This window comes from Passer domesticus, chromosome 12 (genome assembly GCF_036417665.1).
Source record: "Passer domesticus isolate bPasDom1 chromosome 12, bPasDom1.hap1, whole genome shotgun sequence".
In the NCBI taxonomy this organism is placed as follows: Eukaryota; Metazoa; Chordata; class Aves; order Passeriformes; family Passeridae; genus Passer; species Passer domesticus.
This window is the reverse complement of record NC_087485.1, coordinates 8711632-8736134: the sequence shown is the minus strand read 5'-3', so window position 1 is coordinate 8736134 and position 24503 is coordinate 8711632. Positions and strand designations below refer to the sequence as shown.

The window sequence follows — 24503 nt, the reverse complement described above, 5'->3', positions numbered from 1 at the left end:
TCAGTTTTGTTTTTAATGCTCGCTAGTGACCCACATCAATGCAGTTTGAAGACAACATTATCATGCAAAAGTCACTACGGAGTCCAAATTAAAGATCTCATAATTGATCTGAATGATGGGTCTATCCATAGCAGAAGGCTTGAATTGCAATTCTTGCTTCTCCTTAAACTAATGGCAGACTCCTCTGTGGTCTCAGTTTCACTCTTTATTGCTTATTTCAGAAGATCAAAATACAGTGGTTAGTAAAGATGATTTGGACCACATTCATCTCTGAAATTAGTTCTGCAGCTTGTTAAAGTAAAAAGTAAGAATTTTTGCTTTAAAAAAATCACAGGGGAACTAGTGTTTTACTATGAGAAGAACTAATTATTAGTATACAGACAGGCAGTAAATTTAGAAACAGAAAAATAAAGCTTAAGCAACAGCAAGAAAGGAAAGATTTAAAACACTGTCTAGGTAGGTGCTGGCTGCACAGACGCCACAAACAAAAACCCCAACTGGTGTAAACTGGTAGTTGTCCTCTTTGTGGTCACTAGATTTTAATTTCCATAGTTTGGGAAAACTTTTAAACTTGTTTCTTCGTGACAAAATTCAACATAGCTGCAAAGATGATGAAAATTATCATGAGCACAGGAAAGGTAAGGCAGTAAAGCTACTTTTGCATACTGCAATAAAATTCTAATGTAGAAATGTCTTCTTCAGCAGTAGTTAACCACACGTCAGTTTGTTTCAAGCCAAATTTTGGGTCCAGCTCAGCCACTGCAATTGCTAGTCAAACTCAATCCAACATCATTGTTGAAGTGATTTTACAAGCAGGAATTATTCAATGTCATAACGAAGCAGAACTTTGGCCCTTGTACTTTAATCAATAATGGACCACATATCACAAGAAGAAAGATGTTGGTGTATCACAGCTGCTATGAGAACAAGCAAAATCCTGGGAATGAGCAAGGTTGGCAAAGTGTAGCAGCCAACCCTGTGATGCTGCCACAGCAGACAAGAACATAAACTTCTTGCTGAAATCCTTGGCATTATCAAAAATATATATTAAAATCTATTCCACCTGAACAGACACGCTCATCAAGAAAGTGTCCCCCTAGCAAGGTTATCCATGACACTAGATTGATTTCTGACATCCTCTAGGATTTAAGAGCATTATATCTACATAAACCAGTGCAGTATAATCCTAAAACATCTCATCTATCCCAGTTATTTCAAGCTAGAGATGTTTTAGGGATTCTGAAGGAGAATTCCATGGTAATGCAGCTCAACAGCTGTCAGTATGCAGCCAGTCAAACAGAGCTAGCACCAGGACCCAAGGAAAGCCCCCTCTCATGTCGAGTTGAAGAGAACACAAATGCACAATGCCTGACCTGACATGGAACTGCACCCTCAAAGTGAGTTACCCATGGGCTGCTGCATTCCTGCTCTCTCGCTTTTGTAAGGGATATTTATTTATGTTCATCCCCCTTCCCTTCCACCAGCACAGACATGTACAGTCAACAGATCTGGGAGTGGTCTACATTTTCACCAAAGACTGATTTTCTGAAAAGCACAATCACAGCACCACATATGCACCAGTGTCAGACCAGCAGCAGGTTGCAAATTTCTGATCACAGATGGCTGGGCTTGGCTTCAGTCTCCTAGGAACTACAGCCTAAGTTCTTACTGGTTTGTGTATTTTATAGTCCACTTGTACGTCAGTAAAACTAAAACCCATTTCTGTGTAATGCTCTCCATGGTTTTAAAATGTATCAGTGTATTCCAGAGATTCTCTGGTAGGAGATCAGTGATCCTGCCAGAGGGGGAAAAAAGAGAAATCTTTTAAAAGGTTATGTTTACTACATTTGAAATGTTGTGCTACTGATTTGCTAAGTGGACAGATTAGGCAAAGTGCTACTATGAAACATAACTGAGCTTTCTTTGGCTACTGAATACTTTGGAACAGTCTACAAAAATCCTTTACCATTAGCCTCAAGAAAACTGTTACTGCAGTTCATTTAATCAGAATTTTTTCTAGCACAGGTTCTTGTCTACACATACTTACATGCCAAGAAATCACTTACTACTGAGTCATTACAAAACTTCTGGAAATTGCTCTCACTGACAAAGCCAAACAAAAGCCAAAACTCAGTTCTGTATTGTTTAGTGTCCTCTCAGAAAGAGCCAGCACATAAAGATTAAAACATTTTATGTGAATGATGAAAGTAAGAATCTAATTTATGCCTTATTTTCAGCCTCCTGTTAAACAAATCCTTCAACTGTTTGTCAAGGAAGATTCCATCCTTAGGTCTGTTCTTTGCTACTGTATGTAATCTTCATGTCAGATACTATATGGAATACACATCTGTCTTTCACCTATAAATTAATCAAGCTCAAAAATTGCAATGGTTTTTCATTCTCACATATGGACAGATGTGAGTTATAGTTGGTAAAACAAAGGAAATTAAAATATTAGTGTAATCCTCTGTGGTTTTTTTCCTAGTTTCCATAATATAATGGCAGAGATAAGAATTAGACCAAATGATATAAAGAAAGTAATTTTAATCTCATCCAAACCCATACCAATTACTCCTAATAGATTTATTTACAGAGTTCAGAACTGCAAAAAGAAATAAGATGATGCACAGTGACTTCCCACTGGACTTTCCTTTTTCCTTATATTATCTTAATCTATTCAGCGTGTCTGATGTTGTAGTAACTTTTATTTTACATATTTTAGTACTTAAATACTGTTTAACTGATATTTTATACACAGAGTATTAAGTTATCTACTTGAGCAAAGACTTCAAAATTAGTGCTTTCTGATGATATTTTTAATCTACTGAGCAAGAAGCTAGAAAGACAAAAATTGTTATATTAGCTTGATTATGCCTATGATTAGCTCAGTCTTGTCTCCAGTGCTGGCCAATATCAGACACTGATTGCAAAAGTATAACAACTTGGAATCCACTTTGTAGGCAAACCAGGGAGTTATTTTGTTAGGCTCTGGGCTTGCTGTAGAAGTGAAAGCTTTCTAATTATTCTTAAAACCCCACAACATTAATGCAGTAAAAATCATACTAAAGAGTACAAAAAGGCAAAATTCTGTTCTCTAGTTAAAACTAGAAAAACTTAAAACCCACACTTCCTATGTCAGCTTAGAAGTGTCTCTCTTCCAGAGGGCACTAAAGTCCATTTCTCAACTGTTTAGCAATTTTGCTTCTAGATGCTGGGAGCAATATTTTACAGATCACAAGATGGCCTGAGACCCTACCGAAGGGAGGAGGTAAAATGCTCTATTGCAGTTGTGGTAGAAAAGAACTTCATGGCAGATTTAACAGGCCCTGCAGAACCCAGCCTGAATGAACACAGAAAGGTCACAGCTGCAAAATAACCAAGGAAGGTGTCAGAGAAGTGTTCATAGGAAGTCCATAGAAAAGGCAGTCCTTTCTAAACTGAAAAGTGAGGATGTAAAACACAGTCCGAGGTTCTGGGCATGATTTAATCCTCCTTAGGCTGTAATCATGGTGATACAACAGCACCTAGTTCTCAGATTCATCTTATGTGAAAGATACCTACATCACTGTCTTGGTGAAGTCAACACTAGGAGCTTAAATAACAAACTTTAAAAGAACTGTTCTAAGTGCTAATTTCTGTGAAGACTTCAGACCTCAGACCTCTTTTTCCATGATGTTTGTAGATTATTCCCAGTTCCTGCATATGAATTTCCCAAACCTAAGACCTCATTTTAATACACCAGAGAAAGTAAATTTATTTCAGTTTTCTACTTGCACTTATAGAAAGAACTAGGCTAGATTTCCCATTACATTGCATAAACTACATGTGGATATATTTACCAGGCTCTATAAATCAGTCTTTCAGCTTCTGTAAAACATACAGAAGACCCCAGAATTAGAGAAATGTATTAGTTTGTTATACCAAGTAAATTCAGAGTGCATATGAGCAAAGGGAGGGTAAAGAAAAACATTGCAAGGTGAACATCTTAATAATTTGTGAAGGTTTCTGGTTCTACAAATAATATAACCACTCATGTATTTGAAATTAGGTGTTTCTGGTGAATTCTTGTAGCAGCTGGTAAGATCCCTGCTGCAGGTCATGCATGACAGTGCAAGAAGAGTAAACAAAACCAGGCATAACTTGTCCCAGTGAAAGAAGATGGGAACATTTTGCACAGAGATTGCATTTTTATTTGATTAAAACTTCAGCACTGCTCATGGCATTAAACCATATAATTAATTTACTGGAAGATTAGTTTCAATGTTATGCTTTTTAATAGAAACTTAACCTGCAAGCCAGAATTTCTGAAGTGAGCAAGACAACCAGCATACTTCAAATACCAAAGTAACTCTTATTTAACAAAGCATATACATAATTCTAAAACAATCCCATAAAGATATATTGACAACAGGAACACTCTGTATTAGTCAGGATAAAAAGAGGAGTTGCTATCAAAAGTGAAGCTGACAGAGTATTGGTTTTCCTGTTCATCACTGCTCTGACATGAAAAACAAATCCATTGCAGATCACAATGAAATCAAGGCTTTAAATGTGTTCATGGAAGTATAAGAGGGAACTCTTGTCTCAGGTATTCACTGCTAAATTCAGATCCAAATCCTTGGCTTAGTTAATTCAAACCTGCTACTAACATCCAAGGTGCTGCCCATCCTTCCAGACAGCAGGTTTGCCTCAGCACTTCTTTGTAGATGGGATTTCATACCTGAACAGATCAACAGAGATACAAGTACTAAGAGCTGCACCTGAAAGCAAACTATTTAGAGATGAGAGCTCAAATGCAAACCAGCAAGTTCTGGAAAGAGATTATATTTCTCAATGTGCTGTTGACAATGGCTGTTAGAAATTTTTGGCTCACAGGTAGTAATTTTCAAGAAATAATGAGAATTTGTTGTGTTCCAGCACAGCTTCTGCACACGGAAGCCATGAAAATACACCATTGTCAAGATTCACACAGTAAGAAGGAATGAAAAGAAGGATATTTGGCAGAAAGATATTTGTCCTCCAATTTGCAGGACAAGCTATGTGTCTCCTTCACATTCCCTTTGTTAATCAACACAAATAAAAGGACTTGACAACTGTGCAGACCTCCTTTGCATATGTGGAAGCCCTATGAGAACACACATGATTTTTAAATTTTCTTTCTGAAAAAATGTACCAGTTATCAAATCCTTGTGCTTGCTAGCTCATTCTTAAATATATTCCATACCAAATCATTTTAAAAGAGAGTGAAAGAAAAAAAGAAAATCACCACCAAACTTTAATGCTGTTCACTACCTGTGACTAAGAAGTGTTTCCAGAGGACTCCGAGTGCATTTCAACACTTTTTATTTTAGTCTCCTGACTGAAAATTCAATTTCTCTTGGTCCTCTGATATCAGTCCTAGCAGATGATGCCTAATGACAACATTCTAGTGTTATGACCTATTCTTATTTTATGACCCATGATTGGTTCTGCACCTCTTCTATATTACCTTTAGATTAAATTGTAAGTTAATACATTTATTGGCAAGTTTTCATATCAAGCGACACTGGATTGTGCATAAATAATTCCAAAAAATATTAACCAAGCAAGTAGTGTTTCAGTGCCACAGCATAACAAATAACAGCTTTTGGTAATGGTGTTTATTATCATTAACAGAAAAAAAAAAAAAAAAAAAAAAAAAAGAGAGAGAGAGAAATTGTTACGGTTGTATTCAGTGTCCCAGCTGACTTACAAGAACCACTATCACTCTCCTGGATGGTAGCTTACCTCAGAAGATCACAGCCCATACCAGAAGGAAGAGAAGATCAAGTACAAAGAAATGCTTGGGTTTTGGTTTTATTTTATGAGAAAATAAATGTGGAAGTGAGAATTGATATAGTGTTAAACTAGCTTAGGTTTGAAATGAAAGCCAGACAATTCAGAGTTATGATCTTCATAATTAGAAATTGTATTTCCCTTTCTCTGCCATGACACTGCAAAGCACCTGCTCACAGGAGCCTCAAACAGATGAGAATGTTCTGCTGCAAAACCCACCTGTAAACTCCTAAACCAGAAGATAACGTTATCTCTTTTCTTTGCTGAGCTTTGCTGGGGCGCAGAGGAGACTGAAATGTACTGTTCCAGTAAGAGCTGCTGTGACTTCATCCAGCTGGAGCATTTACCCCATTGTAACCTTTCGTGTAGATGAGCTCTCGAGGGCCCAGACTTCTCTCCTGGGTAAGTGAGTCCTGAGCACAAATGTGAAGTGATGCTCCAGAGCAAAGCCTGTGGGTGTGTCTGGGCTTTGTGCAAAGGTCTCCTTGTAGAATGGAAAGGTTTCCTCCTGCCTGTCTTGGCTCTGAACTTCTGCTTTGTTCAGCCCTGAGGAAGTGGCCTGGAAAGAATGAACTTGCAAGATGTTGGAAATAAAGTTTTAAAGATGCAAAGCACATAGCATTAACAAAAGCAGAACTGCCAGGTTGTAAATAAGCTTAATGAAGAAATCCTACATATCTGGACAAAAATCTTCTGGACACAATGTACAAGAATAAGCAATGAATATCCCACTTCTTTTGGCTAATATTGAGCCTGCTCTCATTAAGAACAAACTTTTAAAGTAAACTCTACACTAAAAGTTTTAAAGCCCTATTATATGAGATAATGCTTTTTTCAGTTCCATTCCCTCTCCCAGGAGAAATTATCTTCATACTGCATTCAACAAATATGCATAAGCATGATCAAAGGGATATATATTATTTATTTCTGTGTAAGTTTCAGAATTCCCTTGCTTATTTGGGCACTCTAAGCATTTGAAAATGAAAGACATTTCACTCATCTGCCAAAATAGGTGACAGAACCTTTGACACCAATGATCTAGGGGGATGCACAGCATAAATTAGGCAGGCCTGTTGCAATAAATTGACAAATTGCTTTTACAAAACTGCTCAGCCCCAAATGGTATACAGTAATCAGCAGAAGAGGTTCTTAGCACCTCCTCAACATGAGGAAATTCAACACTTTGGATGTCACTGCCCATAGCAGGGAATAGTTTGGATTGAAATGTCCCTTTCAACCCAAACTATTCTATGAGTAAACAATTTTTCTAAAATTGAAGTATTGTATAGCAAAATGCCTACATTTTAAGTATACAACTTGACTATTGGAAGGTTTGCTTTTAGTAGGAGACATTCCAGTAGCAATGGTGATTAAATAGCTTAAAAATTCTGGCCCTTCTACCATCATATCCCATGAAATGTTAATTTGCTACTTTTCCAGAGCACATGTCTTTATGGAAACCATTAGTAAAGGATGGGGCAAAGTTTTCCTTGGAGGAAATTATGCCTCTTTCTCCTCACCCCCTTTAGCCCTTCAATTCAATTTTTGATTCCAATTTCAGTGAAGATACAATTTTTAAAATGAAAAAATCATTGAGAAGGAGAAATGAAGAGTTATTTAAATGGCTTTAAACAAAACCACATTTCTGTTCATTCTCAATTTCACATCTAAATAGCTTGTGGCAAATGCTCAGCATAGATAAAAGTTCATAATCCTTTTAATAACAATTTGCCTGCTGTTTAAATCCATTTTATTTTTTGGTTAACTGAAGATACTTTGGAAACTATCATAAAATCACAAGAAACCAATTACATTGTTTTGTTGGCACAATCCATTTTTTATGTCACAGGGTGTTAAACTACTAAAATGCTAAAACTGGAAATTCAAGGACCAAGCCACACAGAAAAAGAACTGTGAGAAATAAATTATAGTGTTAAGTGTTATCTTCATATTCTTTTAGTTACCTTTGGAGAAAGGAAGTATTTAGAACAGAAATCCAGTCTGAAGCAAGCCTTCAGCCTTCAGTTAGCATCAGCCTGAGCAGTGTTCTCAGGGTGAGATGATCTGGCACCTATTGTACAGTTTGAGGTACTTCTGCACCTACCACAGTGAACACTTTCAAAAAATGCACTCAAGTGCCTGCAGCAGATAAGAGCAAGGAGCTTGGCAGTCTATCAGTTGAAAAACAAATCTTTCTGATAGTAGAAACCAAAAATGTTTCACTGGAGGAGAATATTGTGTCATATCAGAAAAAAACATTAACCTCTCTCAAATTCTGAGTCAGCAAGTCACCAAGATTTCTACTAAATTCACGTGTTCAGGTTCACCCTCCCTCCTGATTCACTTGTTGCATTGTCCTTAGAGAAATTAAGGATTTGAATAATCAGTAAGTTTTTAAAACCAATTACCTAGTGGGAATATCTTTAATGAAAAAATCATAGAACACATAGCTCTAAACACTAAAATCTCTCCTTCAAATCCAGAAAGAATCACACAATAGAGCCAACTATAAAGATCACCCCAAGTAGCCACAAATGTCTTCAAATGCTTGCTTGTGAATTTTTTTGCTTTGGTTTTCTGTTTGTTGGATTTTGTTTTCCACCAAGAAAATTAGAAGGAAATAGAGAAGCTGTTCAATTCTAGACTTTGGTCTGATCTTTTTGATTTGTTTTATTACACAATGTGTTCATTTTGTCTCATCTCTCTAATAGTTTTTTTCTCAGAGGTTTCTGTTTTAGCAGACTTTGAATTTGTTTCATAAAGCTCATTAAACTTTTTCCTAACTATTTATTACAGTAATTTTTTCACCAGATAGGCAGTATATGCCTTCAGTATGGACTAATACTTAATGAATCTTGTTTGAATCAGCTTAATTCTTTCCCTCCTCCCTGTACTACTTAATGATGTATATTCAGATCAAATATTCTTGAAATAATCTGTTATTCAATGTTAATCTGAGAATCAAAGTAAATTTTTTTACTAGAACCTAATAAGACAAACTGTTTATGGCAATTATTCAATATTAAACTAATTTGAATTACAAAGCATTCTGAGATTTCCCAACTTGGATGTCCAAATGTAGGCAGCTTGATCTATGCTTAGGAATCTAAATTAATGGTCTTGCTTTTCAAACATGCTAAGCAATTGTTTTTTTCTCTAATAAGGCCTAACTAATTAAATCTAGCCCAAACTTAGTATTTTTGAAGGATTATGAAAGGGGCAAATACTTAGTTTTCATTTCACAAAGAGCTTGCAAAATGAATAATGATATTTTAATGTTTTTATACTAAAAAGTACCACGATAAGTGGCTTTCTACTCCAACATACATAAAATATTAAACAAAACAGTAAAACCATCCATAACATCAATGGAGTTGTCTTCTAAAAACCAAAACATCCAATTCAAATGAATAATGAAAGGCTTCAGCACAGTTTTTACGCTTACAGTATTTACTTATAGATCATCTAATTTCCTCCTAAGGCTAATGTGGAAACTGGAAGCTGCTACCATACACAATCAATAATCCTCTTAGAAGCTTAGTGTGAGATACAGGAGACATTGCCAAAAGTAGTCGGCCAGAAATTAAATTCATTTCATTCTTGTTGCTGTTGCTGTTGTTTTAAGGAGAAAGCAACTCAAACATTGCCCAGCATCTCTCATTTTGCTTAGTGACTTTTCTTTGCCAAAGATGATGTTCAAATCTTCTAAAGCTTTGTCTGACTGGACCTTATTAACACAATTATGAACTTGGAGAAAAAGCGACAAAACGTTACATAGTTCATGAACTCTGTGAATAGTTGGTTACAACACAGAGGGCAAATTCAGCTTGTCAGTCTTTACTGCTATTAAACATGCCTTGGGCCCTGAAGAAGGCTGAGTCACTTTGTGGGGGAAGAAATTACCTGGTTGCATTAGGAAGTGGAATCCCAATAAAAGATCACAAGTGATGAAAAGCACACAAATTCTTCCTAGGAACAGCAAGAAGCAGAAGTAGAAGTAGAAGCAGACTCAAATGTAGAAGTAGACTCAAATGTACAAGATGTTGCACATTTTAACTAATGCTGTTCTCTGACAACATCAAATACCCCAGTGCTCTGTGTGGATTGGCCTCTTGCACACTGGGGGAGAGAACCCATTTCAGGCCAACATAAAAAAATCCAGTTATGTAAAGCAACTTAACTGAACCTCTGAATTGAACTACAGTGTCCAGCAGTATTTTCCAGTTTGTGTTCTTGAGGTCAAGCCTAGAGAGCTCTTCTAGAAGTGATCCAGCCTGACTCATTAAAATGATAACATTTTCAGAGAAAGATCAGAATGGTCCACCATTAAATAGCTGCATCAGGCACTCCCAAGGAATGAAGCATTCAAAAGCATTCAAAAGAATTATCTACTTCCTCTAGAGTCACTTAAATGTCTAAGTTATTAAAATATTAATCCCAAGTGTTGAGTGCTAGATCTGTAGGTACATTTAGGTTTTCCCACCACTGGGCCAATCAGAAAAATAAACATTAAGCATGATTTGCAGAGCTTCCAAGTCAAACGTAAGAACAAATTCTTATATTCACTGAAAAATTATTGCTTTAATGTTATTTTTTCAAACCTTGAACAAAAGCTTTGCTAACCCCTTGTCTCCACAAAGAAATTCAGACACTAAGAACTGAGGGAAATAACAAATACAATGTGAGTTGTAAGGAGAAGGTAGTTTCTTGTTTTGAAATGTCTGTAATGCTCAAAACTTGGTAATGCTATGCAAGGGGAAAGAACTGCTAAAAATCAAGTTAGGAGATTGCACATACCACTTGGTAATACATTCAATTCTGATTACGTGCAAGCCCAAAAATCAGGAAAGGACATGCATTTCAAAAAAATCAACATAAACTAGTAATCACTCAAAGTACAAAGCAGTAATCAGAAAAATCCTCAAATTTAGTAACTGAATAACTGATGTAGCATGTTTTGTGCACTGTGCTGATTCTGGTTTGCTTCTGTTTTTGAAATCAAGGTTCCTCTTTACTGGAGACCTTTATATGTTATGTAACTCCAGTAATGAAGGAATGTGTCTGCATTCCCAAGGATGGGCAGTGAACAAGAAGGAATACAGATGAGTGTACAGCTCCAAACAGAATGATCAAAAATCAGAGACATTTTTATTTGCCCAGAGAAACCAGGTCTGTAGTGTCTATTACATGTCATTAAAACTGTTCACAGGACAAGAGCTTGAGATGCCCTGATGCTTCTGGTTATTAGGACAAGTCTAAAAGCAATCATCATCCTCTATTGCACACTTGGAAGCTACAATTATCCTGGCCAGTAGGACTTGAAAAAGGATACCCATTCTTCCAGAAATCTGAAGCATAGTCTACTCTTCTAGATAATTACACTGCTTAAATTGCAGATCCAACCCTAATTATTCAATTTGCTGAGCAACAAAAAGATCTGAAGCTGGAAATAAACATTTGGCTCCTGCTTTGCTGTCTTTTGTACATTCTGCCTAGGAACATAAGAATGGATTGTGTGCCTTCAACCTAAGCTTATGTGTTTTTTCTGAGTGACTGTCTAAATTCACTTCTGCATTTTCTTCCACTAGGATTTTTCTAGATCTCAAGATATTTTTCAGATGGGGTTTTAAACAAGATTTCTTAGACTTCTAATGTAAAAATAAGAGAAATACAGGTCAAGAGAGAGAGAAAAAAGAAAAAAAATAAGAGTGCTTTCCAATCCTGATGAGGTAAAAACAACCTTCCTACAAACTTTAGAACATCTTGTTCTCTGAAGATATCCAGATACTGGATAAATCATTCACCCTCTTTACATTATAAGAGGTAACAAAACCTCTTACAATTTTGAACTCAATAAATTTTTTGGCACCAGATATCTGATGATAGCTAACTAAGTTAAGTGTAATACTGTCTTGAATTTAAACTCTGGGAGGTGAAAGAAATATTAAGTGAAAAAGTACAACAAGTTTCTTTAAGTATGATATTTTTAACTCTAAACATTTTCTAAATGCAATCTGCTCTATGCAGTTGATTTTACTACAATTTATATTAATGAAACATTTCAACACTACACTGCTTTGCAACTAATAGCTTGTAGCTGTGAGCACAACACTGATTAAAATGCAGGTTTTGGTGGCAGTCTGAAGAAAGCTTTGTTGAGTTACACCCAGTAACTGAGAAAGGTTGTGGTGCTTTTTTTGCCCCCCTACATAGAAATAGAAATATCCTGTCATGGTTGAAAATTATCTCAGATCAAAAGTATTGCATTTTTTTTCTCCTGTTAGAGGAAGATAATTCTCACCCATACCCATAAAAAATTCCATCCATAAATTATAGGCAGCCTCAAGCTATAGTACCATAAATACCAAAAGAGAATACTCACTGTCAACTACCAGATGTCTTCATGTCTTAATTTATGGTAACTTGCCTTCTGCTTGTGTGGTCCAACAGGTGATTTAAAAGAAATTTGCTAAGGCTGCAAAAGTGGTTTTTTAACTGCAGGCCTTCGGCTCTTGATGGTCAGCTGCATTTAGAAGTAATTGCTACTCTCTTGTCAAGCAAATCCAAATAATTTTGAAAGCCAGGGTTTATGGGAATTATTTCATGGTATTTAGGAAGGTGAACAAAATAATTTTATTTTTAAGGATTCAGTGTTTAATTAGCACACTTATTTTACTAAAATCAGTTGTAGGGACATGAAATGTTTCCCTGCCTTTGGAAACTGATACTTGAAATGCTACTCTGCTAAAGAAGTTAAACTAAAAGTGCAGCAGGAGATAAAGCAAACTTGCTTTGGGGGACCATGTCAGTAAAATATTTTTCATTATCCATACAACACTATAAATTAAAAACTCACCTAACTTTCCTCTCTGGATCAAGTTTTACCTTCAACTACTTTCAGATACAGTTTAGTCATTATGAGACCCCTTATCCTTCCTTAGTGACAGCAGGACTGTCAATATAATCCATTCTCTTTTCTTTACACAAAGCACAGCTGCCTTATGATGAACAAGACACAGATTTTTTTTCCTCATAGAAAAAATATTCCTGCTTTAAGTTTCTGTTCATGTAGGCTTCACAGTGAGGGTGTCAGAAGCCACAGCATAAAGTCAGACTGGAAAAATTAATTTCCTACTGTGGATACTAATAAATGGAAGTATCCAATTAAACAATATAATATCTAAAAATGTCTCTTCATAGCAGTAACAGAACAAAATTTGCTGGCAACAATTCCAATAGGTATTGGAATGCCCTACCCCAATGCCTTACTGTTCACTATACCTTACTTTCTCTCCTTTTTTCATTCCCTACTTTTATTCCTTTCCCTGACTTGCTTCCCAACAACACAGCTCAATTAGAGATACTGCATTGTGCTCCATTTCATTTCTGCAAACGTGACAACTCTTGTCACCTTCTGTGAAGCCCACTTGATCATCTTCTTGGATTCTCCAAATCTCAGAGAACTACAGCAAAAGATTGGACAGTCCAATTAAAGCTTTTTAGCATTATTGTCTGACAGTTCCCTGTCATAATTCTGAAGTCTTGCACATTTACAACTATTTCACACTTTTTTTCCTCCTGGTTTGTTAACTGATGCTCTAAAATCAACCGCTTTCTCAGTTCAGTCTATTCTGCCTGTGCATTTGACATCTACGCTCAATCAGTGATAAACAAACCATTACAACTCCATACATAGAATCCTGTGCCTTGCTATCTCTTACTGATAAAACATTGAACCTCCAGGGGCAGAATCAAGAAAGACTTGTGCAAGACACATCAAACCAGTTAGCAGTACTCTCTATGTGAATTGGAAAGACTAAAAATAATTTCAAAGCCCTATTTAGACAGTGACTATTTAAGGCCTGAACAAGGCTGTATCTATGAATTTTTAAAAACAGTTGTATTTTTTAGCAAATACTTTGAATTTCTTATTTTATATACCCTTTCAATTTTATGAGACTCTGTACGGCTGTGCCATTTATTTTAGCTATACCTTTTGGCACAATCTCAGCTTTTCTATCCTGTTAACAACTTAAGAGAAATATTCTTACTTTATTCTGTCAGTTTATTTCTCTGCAAGGCAAAGAAAATGTTGGCCCTGTATGGTTAAATTTACTGAGGATGAGAAAATGGAGGTAGTGAGGGTGAATCATCACATCTGCTCTTCTTTCATTTAATAAGAACAAACCTTCGAAAGCATAATTGGGCAGTCCTTAGACAGAATGATCAGTGGTCCTTCAGGATGTCTAATTAAATGTTTACTAAGCCCATCAATAAGAATTTGGATGTACAAAACCTAAAAAGAAGAAACACATTGTGGCATCTGTTGAAAATAACAGTAATTTTTTCTTGCTTTCCTTCACAAGATAGATGGCCTACTGAGATAAATGCATGAATTTCATCGAGATTGGGAAGAAATTTAATCTTTTATCTGGGTTTCCCTGAATCTATCTTATGTGTGCAGGAAAATGGGAGTCACTGTCTCCAGGGTAAGCAGATTGGTTGCTGCTGACAACAGCACACTACAGCTGCTGTTAGCAGAAACCAGAATCCATGAATCCAGTGATTCAGCTGTACTTGAATGGCTGATGGCTCCTTGTGCAAAATTCCAATGAACTTTTCATATTTGATTTGATAAAGATATTCCAATTTTACTTCCATCTGGAATCAAGTGTAAGTGTAAAAACCTTAACCTAGCCAGACCTAATTCCAGATTTTAAGGTGGTTCTCAGGAATTTCTATGAGAGCTTGGAAGCATAGCAATGTTTGTTCTCCTGTTCTGGTGCTCAGAAATTTGCAGTTCAGAACAGGGGGTATGAAAGAGGAGAGTAGGAATGATGTGAGCTTTTGATTAACTAAGTTACTATGTATTAAAGTAACATATTAAATTCTTTCAGGCACTAAATCCTTTAATTAAAGATAATTTGAACTGTCTTACAGCATTCACAACTATTTCAAAATATGTGTCAACATTTTAATGTATCTATATTTCTATTTTTCTTCTTTACAAAGCAGAATATGGTTAGTAGTTTAGCAGAACCCTCTCAGCTAACAAAAGAGCAAACTTGGCGTCATTAAGATTAATGGGGTGGGAAAACAAAGAGCTGGGAGTAGTGGTAGCTGTCCTCCACATTAGCACTAAAAGGTTTGCTTACTTATGGTCTTGTAAATTGGGAGTGCCCTATAGCTGCCTACACTCTTGAAGGTTTTCCTCAGGCCTCGTGTTTGCCTCAGGCAGGCTCTTTGGCAGGGCAGGGCAGGTTTCCACTGCCTCCATCTCAGGCAGCCTTCTGTAAAGGGAGCCCCAATTGCACACTAAAGCCCCAGCCTGGAGGAAGCACATTCTATTGTTATGTGAATGTGAAGGAGATACCAAATGGAAGAAAATGTTTTCCGTAATTTGTTCTTTACTATATCAAATCCACATCTTGGATAATCTCAAGAGTCATTATTCAAAGTGAAGCATTTGCCATAATATTTCATAAATACTTTCCACATCTACAAATGTGTTTCAGTCAAACAAAAGTTGTGATAAAGTAAATGCTGTTTTAAACTTATCTACTATATTTTGCTACAACTTTCTAATGCTGAAAAGTTCAGCAAGGTAGGGAACAGAATACATAATTCTGAGCTGAGTGAGTCTTGTGGTAACACTGGGGAAGGTACTTCAGGAAGCAATTTAGCAGTCAGCATGTAGCAAAGATGAGAATAATTATCAAACAGCTGTATATATTCCAAAGACTTATGCTGTGATCAAGTTAGCATGCTGGTGGCATAGAATCTCGTATCATATCAGGCATCCATTACAACAAATCTGGCAGTACTTTAAATCCATGAACCACTGTGCAAAATGTAACATCAGTGTCAACTTCTCACCCTTTCAGGATTGCTGCAGAAGAGACCTTGCTCAGTAGGGTGTGACTGTGTGATCCAGTTGCTGTCTGGGAAACCTATTACATTTAAGAACTGTCCAAAAAGGCATCCAAAAGTGGGCAAGAAACTGTTATAATGCCTACCCATTGAATAAAAATAAGCAGTAAACCTAACTCCTGCACCACTGATTTAGAATAAACCACATAGGAATGGAGACAACCCAAAGGGAGGTTTTGCTAACACAGAGTAAATAAAACATATTGCTCAGGGGTTTTTTTGGCTGCCCCAGATTTCTGTCATATTTCTTGAAAGCTGGCAGTACAGTAGCTAAAACCTTCTAGATGAGGGCAATGCTTGGAAAACAGGATTTCACAGCATCAAAAGCAGGGACCTTCATGCAGCTCAAACATACTGGATCCTCCACACAAGTCTTCAGCATCTTTCAGCGCCACATAATTCGGGGTGAGGTGGGAGCCCAAACTTCTAAATTTACTTGTCAACTAATTTTTTAAAAATAATATTTAAAAGATTCTTCTGTTGTAGTTATTAACAAAAGAGTAAATTAACTTCTAATTTAAAACTACACTAAATAATTACTTTTCCTTTTGATGACCAAGTAAATAGAAAATGCTTGGAAATACTGTACCATTTCATTTGTAAGTTAACTAATAACACATACTACTTCAGAAAATAATTCATAACTACATGAGAAGCCCTGTATAAACATAGATATCACAGATAGCTTTCTAAAAGCCGTCTGCAACTGGATTACAGGTTTTTTGCTACATTTTCTGCGGTGTTTTGCTTTTGATGAGGCAGAGTCCTGACTCTGTTTAGCTGCTCTGAACAGCTACACATGTATCATACAACATACAATATGTATCTTCTATCTTCTGAATCTTGGTGGGAGGAAGGGAGGCAGTACAGCTTTCAGGACTCTTTCTAAGACCGTAAGAACTATACTAGCACTTCTTTTCTCCCCCCAAAAAACTGACAAAATGGACAGTCAGACGTTATGGAAATGCTCCCCATATTAAACCAGAAGAAGAGCCAGAAAGACAATAGCTGGGAGCAGTAAGGCAAGTTTAAAATCCAGCTAATGTGACTTGCATCCATTCTGATGTTATCAGAGGTTCTCCAGTCTGAACAGAAACATTGTACTTCTTATATTCAGGAACTTGGATTTTTTTTTTTTTTTAACTAATACTTAAGGTTCAGATACGTAATTTAATTCCAAGATAGCATGCATTCAGTTTGTCTGCAAAGTAGCAGATTTTGTGCTTTCCTGTAAAAAAAAGAAGTTTTTTCTGCCCCCACCAAAAAACCCCCAAAAAAGAACAGAATCAAACATTTCGGAAAGTCTCCGCACAAAGCGCAGCGCCGCAGCGCCAACACCGCGGAGCGGGGCAGCCGCGGCCCCGCGGGCTCCGGGCGGGCGGAGCTCTCCGCGCGGGGGGCGGCGGCTCCGGGCGCTCTCCCGGGGGCTCCCGCCCGGGCAGCGGCGCTGCGGCCCCCGGCACCGCCCAAGCGAGCCGGCGCTCCGCAAGCGCCAGGACTACACCTCCCGGCTGTCCCCGGAGCGGAGCCGCCTCCTGTCCGCGGGGCGGCTGGGAAGCGTGCTCACCGCCGCCCGTTCCGCTGGGGCGCCGCCCGGGCCGGGGCCCCGCGGAGCGCAGCGGGGCGGGGCGGGGCGGCCGCAGCGCGGCGGGCGGCGGGCGGAGCGCGGCCCCCCCGCGCCCAGGGGCGGGAGCGCGGCGCCGGCCCCGCCCGTGGCGCTCCGTGGAGCTGTTCAGCGCCCAGGTGCTGAGTCTCCCCGCGGCTTACGGAGGCTCCGGCGGCGTTCCCTTCTCGGCGCTCCCCGGCGCGGCCATGGCCCCGGCGCTCAGCCGCCTCCGCCAGGCGTTCTGAGCGCCCGCCCGCCCGCCGCGCCCCGGCGTGGATGCAGCAGCTCCAGGCGCCCCTGGCTCCGCGGGGGAAGGCGGCAGGTAAAGCTTTTCCCTCCCCGCCCATCCGCATTGCATCTCCGCCCGCCCTCCGCTCGGAGCTGCCGGCTCGGGGGGCTCTTGCCGAGCCCAGAGCCGGAGGCTGCCGGAGGCGCGAGTTGTGTGCAGGGAGCGAGCTCCGCGAGGCGGACCGCGGGGAACAAAGCGGTGCGGTCCAGATGCCTTTTGAGTAGTTTCGTTATTTTAGTTTCCGGGGAGTGGGGAAGGGAAGAGCGGGATGGCTGGTTAACTGCAAATATCTGTACTTACTTAGATGTAGGGGGAAAATACCCCTACGTATATTAATTTGCTCATAGAATCACATTCCTATTCTCATGGTTCAGCAGGGGAAAAGATGTGTTTGTCATACAGGTAAGATAGTGCTATAGTCAAGACTGCAAAATGGTTTCCTTGAGTTCCCTCCTTAACTGTAATGCTTGTATAGATTTTGCACTGCAATGATTTCTTATTTCTTTCCGTGTGGATTTCCAGCCCCACTGAAGAGCTAGGAGAAGCAGCAGAAGGTCAGAGTAGCAGCCACAGTGTTTCTGTGACAAGGTGTCAGAAGAAGAGAGGAAAAAATTCCACTGTATTTAAGGCCAAGTGGCAAGTTGCATCCTACATGAAGTCATTTAGAGCCAAGCATTGTGCTGTTGTGCCTGATGCTTCAGGCTTCCTCTTAGTGCTGGGTGATGAATAGGGAATTGAGCAAGCATATTAACCATGCATAATCAAGCAGCAAGTGTTCTTCACTGCTTGTATGTGTAGTACCTTCTGTCACGGGATCAGTGAGTATTCCTGAGCTATTTCTCCCTAAACTGAGTAGGATGCAGCTGCACCCTTTTGGTGTTGGTATGACAGGTTAACCTACCCTTCTGAAATTGGCAGGGGAAGGGGAAGCCTGGCAAAACAGAAACTCAGCACTTTTATCAGGTGTAGATGGTGAGAAAAGTTTAACACAGGAGACTGCATGGAGTCTGAGCAGGAACTTGTACAGTTTCTGTGCTGATTTTCAAAACAAACTGAAGAACCAAACTAAGATTAAAAAATTGCTTCCTGTAGAAAATCAAATGCAGTCTAATTAGGATACTTTTAGCACTTTGCCTTAACTTACTTCTGCCCCGTATCTAGAATTTCTTTGTGTGTTAAGTATCTCCTGCTCCCCATGTTACTGTATCATTGTCAGAAGAAAAGAGCCAGAAAACAATTGCAGGCAGCAGTAAGGTAAGTGTTTAAAAGCAAAATCGTGAGACTCACATAAATTCCCATAATATTAAAGATTCTCCACTCTGGACAGAAACATAGTCCTTCTCATTTTATTGACTTGGCTTTCTTTTTTTATTTTTTTTTAAATTTTTTTTATTAGTTATTAGGGTTCAGGTATGTAATTCATTTCTAAGACAGCATGCATTCAATTTGTCTTATAGAGGCTGCAGATTAACAGATTTTCTGCTTTACTGTAACAAAAAGAAGTTGAATAGATTGAATGCAGTCTGACAGTCATCTCACATCCAAAAGCTCTCCTTCCAATATGCGCCTTGGACATGCAGGGGCATAACATCTGGCCTTTAACAGTAGCCTTTTAGGGATCAATTGAGTTAATAATTAAAATAGTGCTTTACTGTAAAATTAAAAATCAATTTGTGCACATGACTGTGTGCAAGGCAAGCTTCCCCTCACACCAGCAGAATTAGATTTCCTGACACAGCTCCTCCCTACCTCTGCCTTTTAGTCTAAGAGCCATCGAAGCCTCAGAGCACGTGATCACTATGTGTGATTTAAGCGATGCTATTGAATTTTTTCCACAGGGAGCAATTACTATAGAGTGACAAGTCAACCATTTTGATCTTAACAGCTCCAGCTCTGTTTAGTGATGGTAACCATAGCATACTCTGCCTAACCCAGTCTGAATATCTCACTGTAGCAGCTTGCTTCCAATTTAAAAGGACACTGTTAAACCTTAACATAGGTTCTCATTTTTGGGTAGGAATAAGAGGCTTTATAACAGAAGGACATTGTAGACATTTCAACTCTATGTTTGCAGTGTGCTGCTGCCTGCAAGAGCCCTCAAGAAGCCACTAAAATATGAGAAAAGCTAAGAGCATGCTCTGACCACACCCCTATATTGCCATAATTCATAAACGGAGACTCTGTGCTTGCTGCCACATGCATGTTTCTACCTGGTCAGTTAGGACAAAGACAAAGCTGCTTTGTCCTAATGAAGCCAGTGCAACATGCTTTTAATAGAGCAAACAACCTGGGCTTCCCAAAATATATTAAAAAGGACTCTTGTGTTTCCCAACATTGTTTATCCTAAAGGCTATTGCAAATAGAATATTTCTGCTAATTACTTGTATGTCAGCTTGGGCAATAAACAATCAATATTTTACTGATGCAGGATCCACTGCAACTCTCTGTGTCCAGTTATCATGCATTCAGCACAGTAAATTTAATCTCAAGTTGCAATTTCTTTGTGGAAATGTTTATTTTAACTTCCAAAGGAGACTGCTGAAGTCATGGAAATGTTTCCATTACACTTCAGTAAAAGTCTATTTTTCAAAAAGACTTGCCCAGAAACCTGACCTGGATATAATTTAATGTTAGAGCCACTATTATGATCACACTATACAGCAATACATTAAGGGTAGGGGTTTTTTAAGGATTAGAAAATTCTTATAAGGACAATCTGTACAAAATGCTCTAGTTAATAATCAACATGTGCTATAGAAAAGCAGAGACTTTTTAACTGTTGTCTGTATGAGGGAGAATGACAGGACACATACCTTTATATGGTATGGAGAATCAAAGTACTCTGTATTACCAAAACATCTTTTTAATATTGTCCCCTAGGTATGGCTGAGATGGCTTATGTATTTTCTACAATTCTAAAAGCACAAAAAATAATTTCATGTATTGTGTAGTGCCAATTTTCTACTTGAATTCTAGCAATTCTTGGCATTAAACATAACTAGATTTTACTTATCCCCATAAATGCCTGTAGATTGTTATATGGTACTCCCAAGTCTACTCTTTAAAAATGCATTTAAATGCACACTACAATAAGCAATTATGTACTGCTTCATTTTAGAAGAAAGGGCCTGCTAACTAAAAAGGAGCAATCCCAGTGACTTGCTTCAAGTTTCAGGTAATGTTTTCAGTGATTTTTGAAGGTATAGCTTCTAAGTATTTGACTGTAGTGTTTAAGCATTTGTTTTAACTTCTGCACAACACTCCATAACAGAAGAAAATTGTAGCTGCACTCCAGGCATTATTGCTGTAATCATGTATTTTTATGTCTCATAGGTCAAAGTCACTCTAAAATCTGGGAAAATGTTAGACTATGATTGAATTGTGACATTGTTGTAAAAAGGGACAATCCATAATTTGAGCTGACAGCACAATGCTGACAAGATTTGCAGAAATATCCACTTCCATTTTGTTTTGTCTTGAACAAGTAGTTTCTAAGAAATGGGCAGTTTGGAGACAGTATTTATGTAGAATTACAATGAATTACAATTTCTCCTTGTGTAAGTTCCACTCAGCTTTGTTTCTAGTGTTTGGGATGGGGGCAAGAAGATGAAAACTATGGGACAGAATTCTAGCCCTGCACATACAGTTGTACTTATCCACTGGGAAGTCACCAGACTTTGGTGATTCCTGACTTGGTCATGCACATACTGTCCTTTGAGGCTGTGCTGTCAGCCACTCAGCTTTTACTCTAAAAGGAGGCAGAATGCTGTCACACCTTAAAGAGGTGACCAGCAAACATCCTCTTAAGTCAAAGCAGGAGCAAGCAATTTCATGATTATAGAAAATTTCAGTGAATGTGAGGGAAACGGAGAAATCTCTCAGTCTTGAATCTTGTGCTGCAAGTTTGAGGTTTGACAAGCACATTTAAAGAACAGAAAGCTCACTCTGTGTGAGCTGACCCCAGTCTCCTCAGTGGGAGTAAGTGCCTGGGCAGAATGCCTGCTTCTCTGTCAGTGATGATTATTCTCTCTGGCCTAATACTTGATAGTTTGCATTCTTCGCTCACCTGCTATTTTACAGAGCAGGGGTGACAGGCCTGGACTAGCACCTCTTTGTAGGAACTGCATGAAATAATGTGTTCTGTTATTTTTCAGATTTCTTTTTTAGCTTTTTTTGAGATGTGTCTGAGGCTGTGTCTGCTATCAAAAAATTACACTTGGGTTTTTTTAGATCTCTTGCTAGTTGTCCTCAAAAATGCAACTTAACAAAATTTGCACATACAGACATCTGAGGTATTCCATATGAGACACACAGGACCAAATTATTGAAAATTTCTGAAACAAACAGAACTTCCATTAGTTTCCATTTAAGATGGTTATACAGTCTTCTTTAAATTTGGAACCAAGATGTCTCAGAAATTATAAAAGAAGAGAAATCAACCAATATTCCACTCACAAGAAGTTTGTCCTCTGCGTGTCCACTTATCTTTGTGCCAGCATAAAAGGATTATTCTAGTCACATTTGCAGTAGAGAGTTGCTCTGGTGACATGGTTTGTTATCTTTGCTTTGGAAGTGCGTTAAAACTTCAGCATCACCAACACAAAGCAGAAAAACTGGCATCCTAAAATATAGGAAATTATTTTTAAAGGTGCCCTTTGTTAACATGATTCACACAGCATCTGTTGAAACTTGCACTTTGGAAAGTAGTGTGTGACCTATGACACAGCTCAACTACAGAATAAAAACAAGATTTAACAATTCAGTTCAGTTTTGGGATAATTAAAAATGCATATTCTTCATATAATAAGAGGATGTTTGCTCTAGAAATATGTTACCAGGGAACAGGTTGCAATTAAACAACATAGGCTGAGAAATTCTGATTTAAAAATGAATTACATCAATGTTTAGATTTCTATCGCTGTCTTATGGGGAAAAACCCACAAGATGCACTCTGAGTTCAGAGCAAACTGCAGAGAGCATGTTCTGGGTTCTGTTCTGGGGAGCTGATTGCTGTCTCAAGGAGTACAGTGAAGGAAAAAAGTTTAACGTGGGTTTACTGTACAATCACACCCCCACCCCTACTCCCTTGTCTTCTAGAAGGCATCAACTTGAACAGCATTCTATTACTGTTACATAATTTCAAAGTTTAACCACATATAGCTGCTTAAATCTGAAAGCTGAGATAATAAATGCAAGACAAGTGTTTTCTCTGAGGTACTTAAGAGTTCTGTTAACTACTGTTCCTCAATCTATTTCAATATTAACAATAGCAAAAATACCCTTTAAAGTGACAAGCCATATCTGCCACTCAAGCTTCAATATATTTTAAAACTGACTCAAGTAAAAGAGAGATAATAACTGGATTCCATCTGTCCCTCTTAACTATTTCTAAATGAGTTAACATTGATTAACAGTTTTGCTTTAACACAGGGTTTTGGTGATTTTTTTTAGCTCTTTCCCACCTATACTGTGCTTCAAGCACAGTAGAAGCTTTTCAGTTTTAAGCAGGATGTCTTGCTTCAATCTTTTCTCTGCCAAAAGAAGAGTTAAGTGGTCATTTTATTCCTTTCACTTACTCCAAACATTGGTACAGCCATGTTGGAAAAAGGGGTAAAATTCCATAGATTTCTTTTGGGTAACTGGATTGCAAAGAGGCTAGCAGGTAAATTCACGATCAGCAAACTGTGAAACTTTGTTTTCTTACTTTACAAAGGAATTACTGCCTGGAGAAAAAGTAGAGTTTAACCCTTTCTGGGAAGAGATAATATCTAAGGAATGTAAGCAGCTATCTGTTGAGGGGCTGTGGTTTTCTATACAGGCTACTCCATCCTTCCCATTCTGCTAAGCAGGACTGTCTGTCATTGAAAACAATGAGAAATTCTGGCTCAGTGAGAAATGACAAGTGAAAATACATCAGAATTATAAGTGTGCCCTGAAACACTTCAAATATCACAGACTAGAAGAAAAAATACTCAGTTCCTGACTCCTTCATCACAGTTACTTCTGTGAAATCAGCACTGCCATACAGATGAGAGATCAAAGATTTATAGCTTTTCCTCTAAGAGTCCTTCATTGAGCTCGAAGCTGAACTCCATGGATGACCCTACCTGCAGAAAGAAAAGACAGGGAGAGTCTAGAAAACCCTGCATGGACAAGAGTCTTTTATCCAAGCTAAGGAACTGGCAGCGAAAATTGAAGAAAGATAAGAATCTTGTTAATTTTATTATTTCTTTGTGAACTAGTATGTGTTAGTAGATCTAGTCAGAGGATAGAGAGCAGTTGGTGTTCTCTGGTTGCCATGAGTGAGAGAAAAGAAGGATAAAACCCCTCTTGGAATTCCTAGTGCCTCTTTGAGGGGGAAAGAGAGGGAAGAAGAGACCCTGACAATATGAATTCCTGTGCAGGTGGATGTGGACACTGCTGGCACAGGCTGGAGATGGGGATCCTTGCTAATCCCAGAGGATGCACATACCACCCCTTTTTCATGATAGAGCTTTAAGCTGCTGTTACTCTGCAAGCATAGCAAGACAGAGCAAGTAAAGATGACTCTATAGTCTAAAACCAGCCTTTCATTGATTGAAGTTCTGGGGAAACTTTTCTTACTCCCACAGCAAAGCTGGAAAAATTACTGAAAGAATCTAGTCCTGATAAGGTGCAATTATGTAAATTATTCTCATTACTACCAGAGTATCAGCTATATGATAAACATTCTTTTGAAAGGACAATGTACAATGGAAATGAAGCTCAGGAAGTTGGCTACCACAGCTTGGCAAATCTAATTCAAATGCATGTTGCTGTAAACAAATGGAATGTCTTGGATATAAAAGGATTTTTATTCACTGAGAGAAGGCCTGAATGGCAATT

General features: G+C 38.3%; 1 protein-coding gene and 1 long non-coding RNA gene across 2 annotated transcripts in view; one reads left to right on the top strand and one right to left on the bottom strand.

Annotated features, from left to right (window-relative positions):
* LOC135279403 (uncharacterized) overlaps window positions 1–24503 on the bottom strand; it is a 107043-nt gene that overhangs the window by 77110 nt on the left and 5430 nt on the right. The gene's annotated exons all lie outside the window — the stretch shown is intronic.
* Window positions 17405–24503, top strand: part of SMPD3 (sphingomyelin phosphodiesterase 3) — a 103469-nt gene continuing 96370 nt past the window's right edge. Inside the window, exon 1 of the mRNA XM_064386787.1 lies at window positions 17405–17672. The gene's annotated coding sequence lies outside the window, so the exon portion shown is untranslated. The remainder of the gene's footprint in view (window positions 17673–24503) is intronic.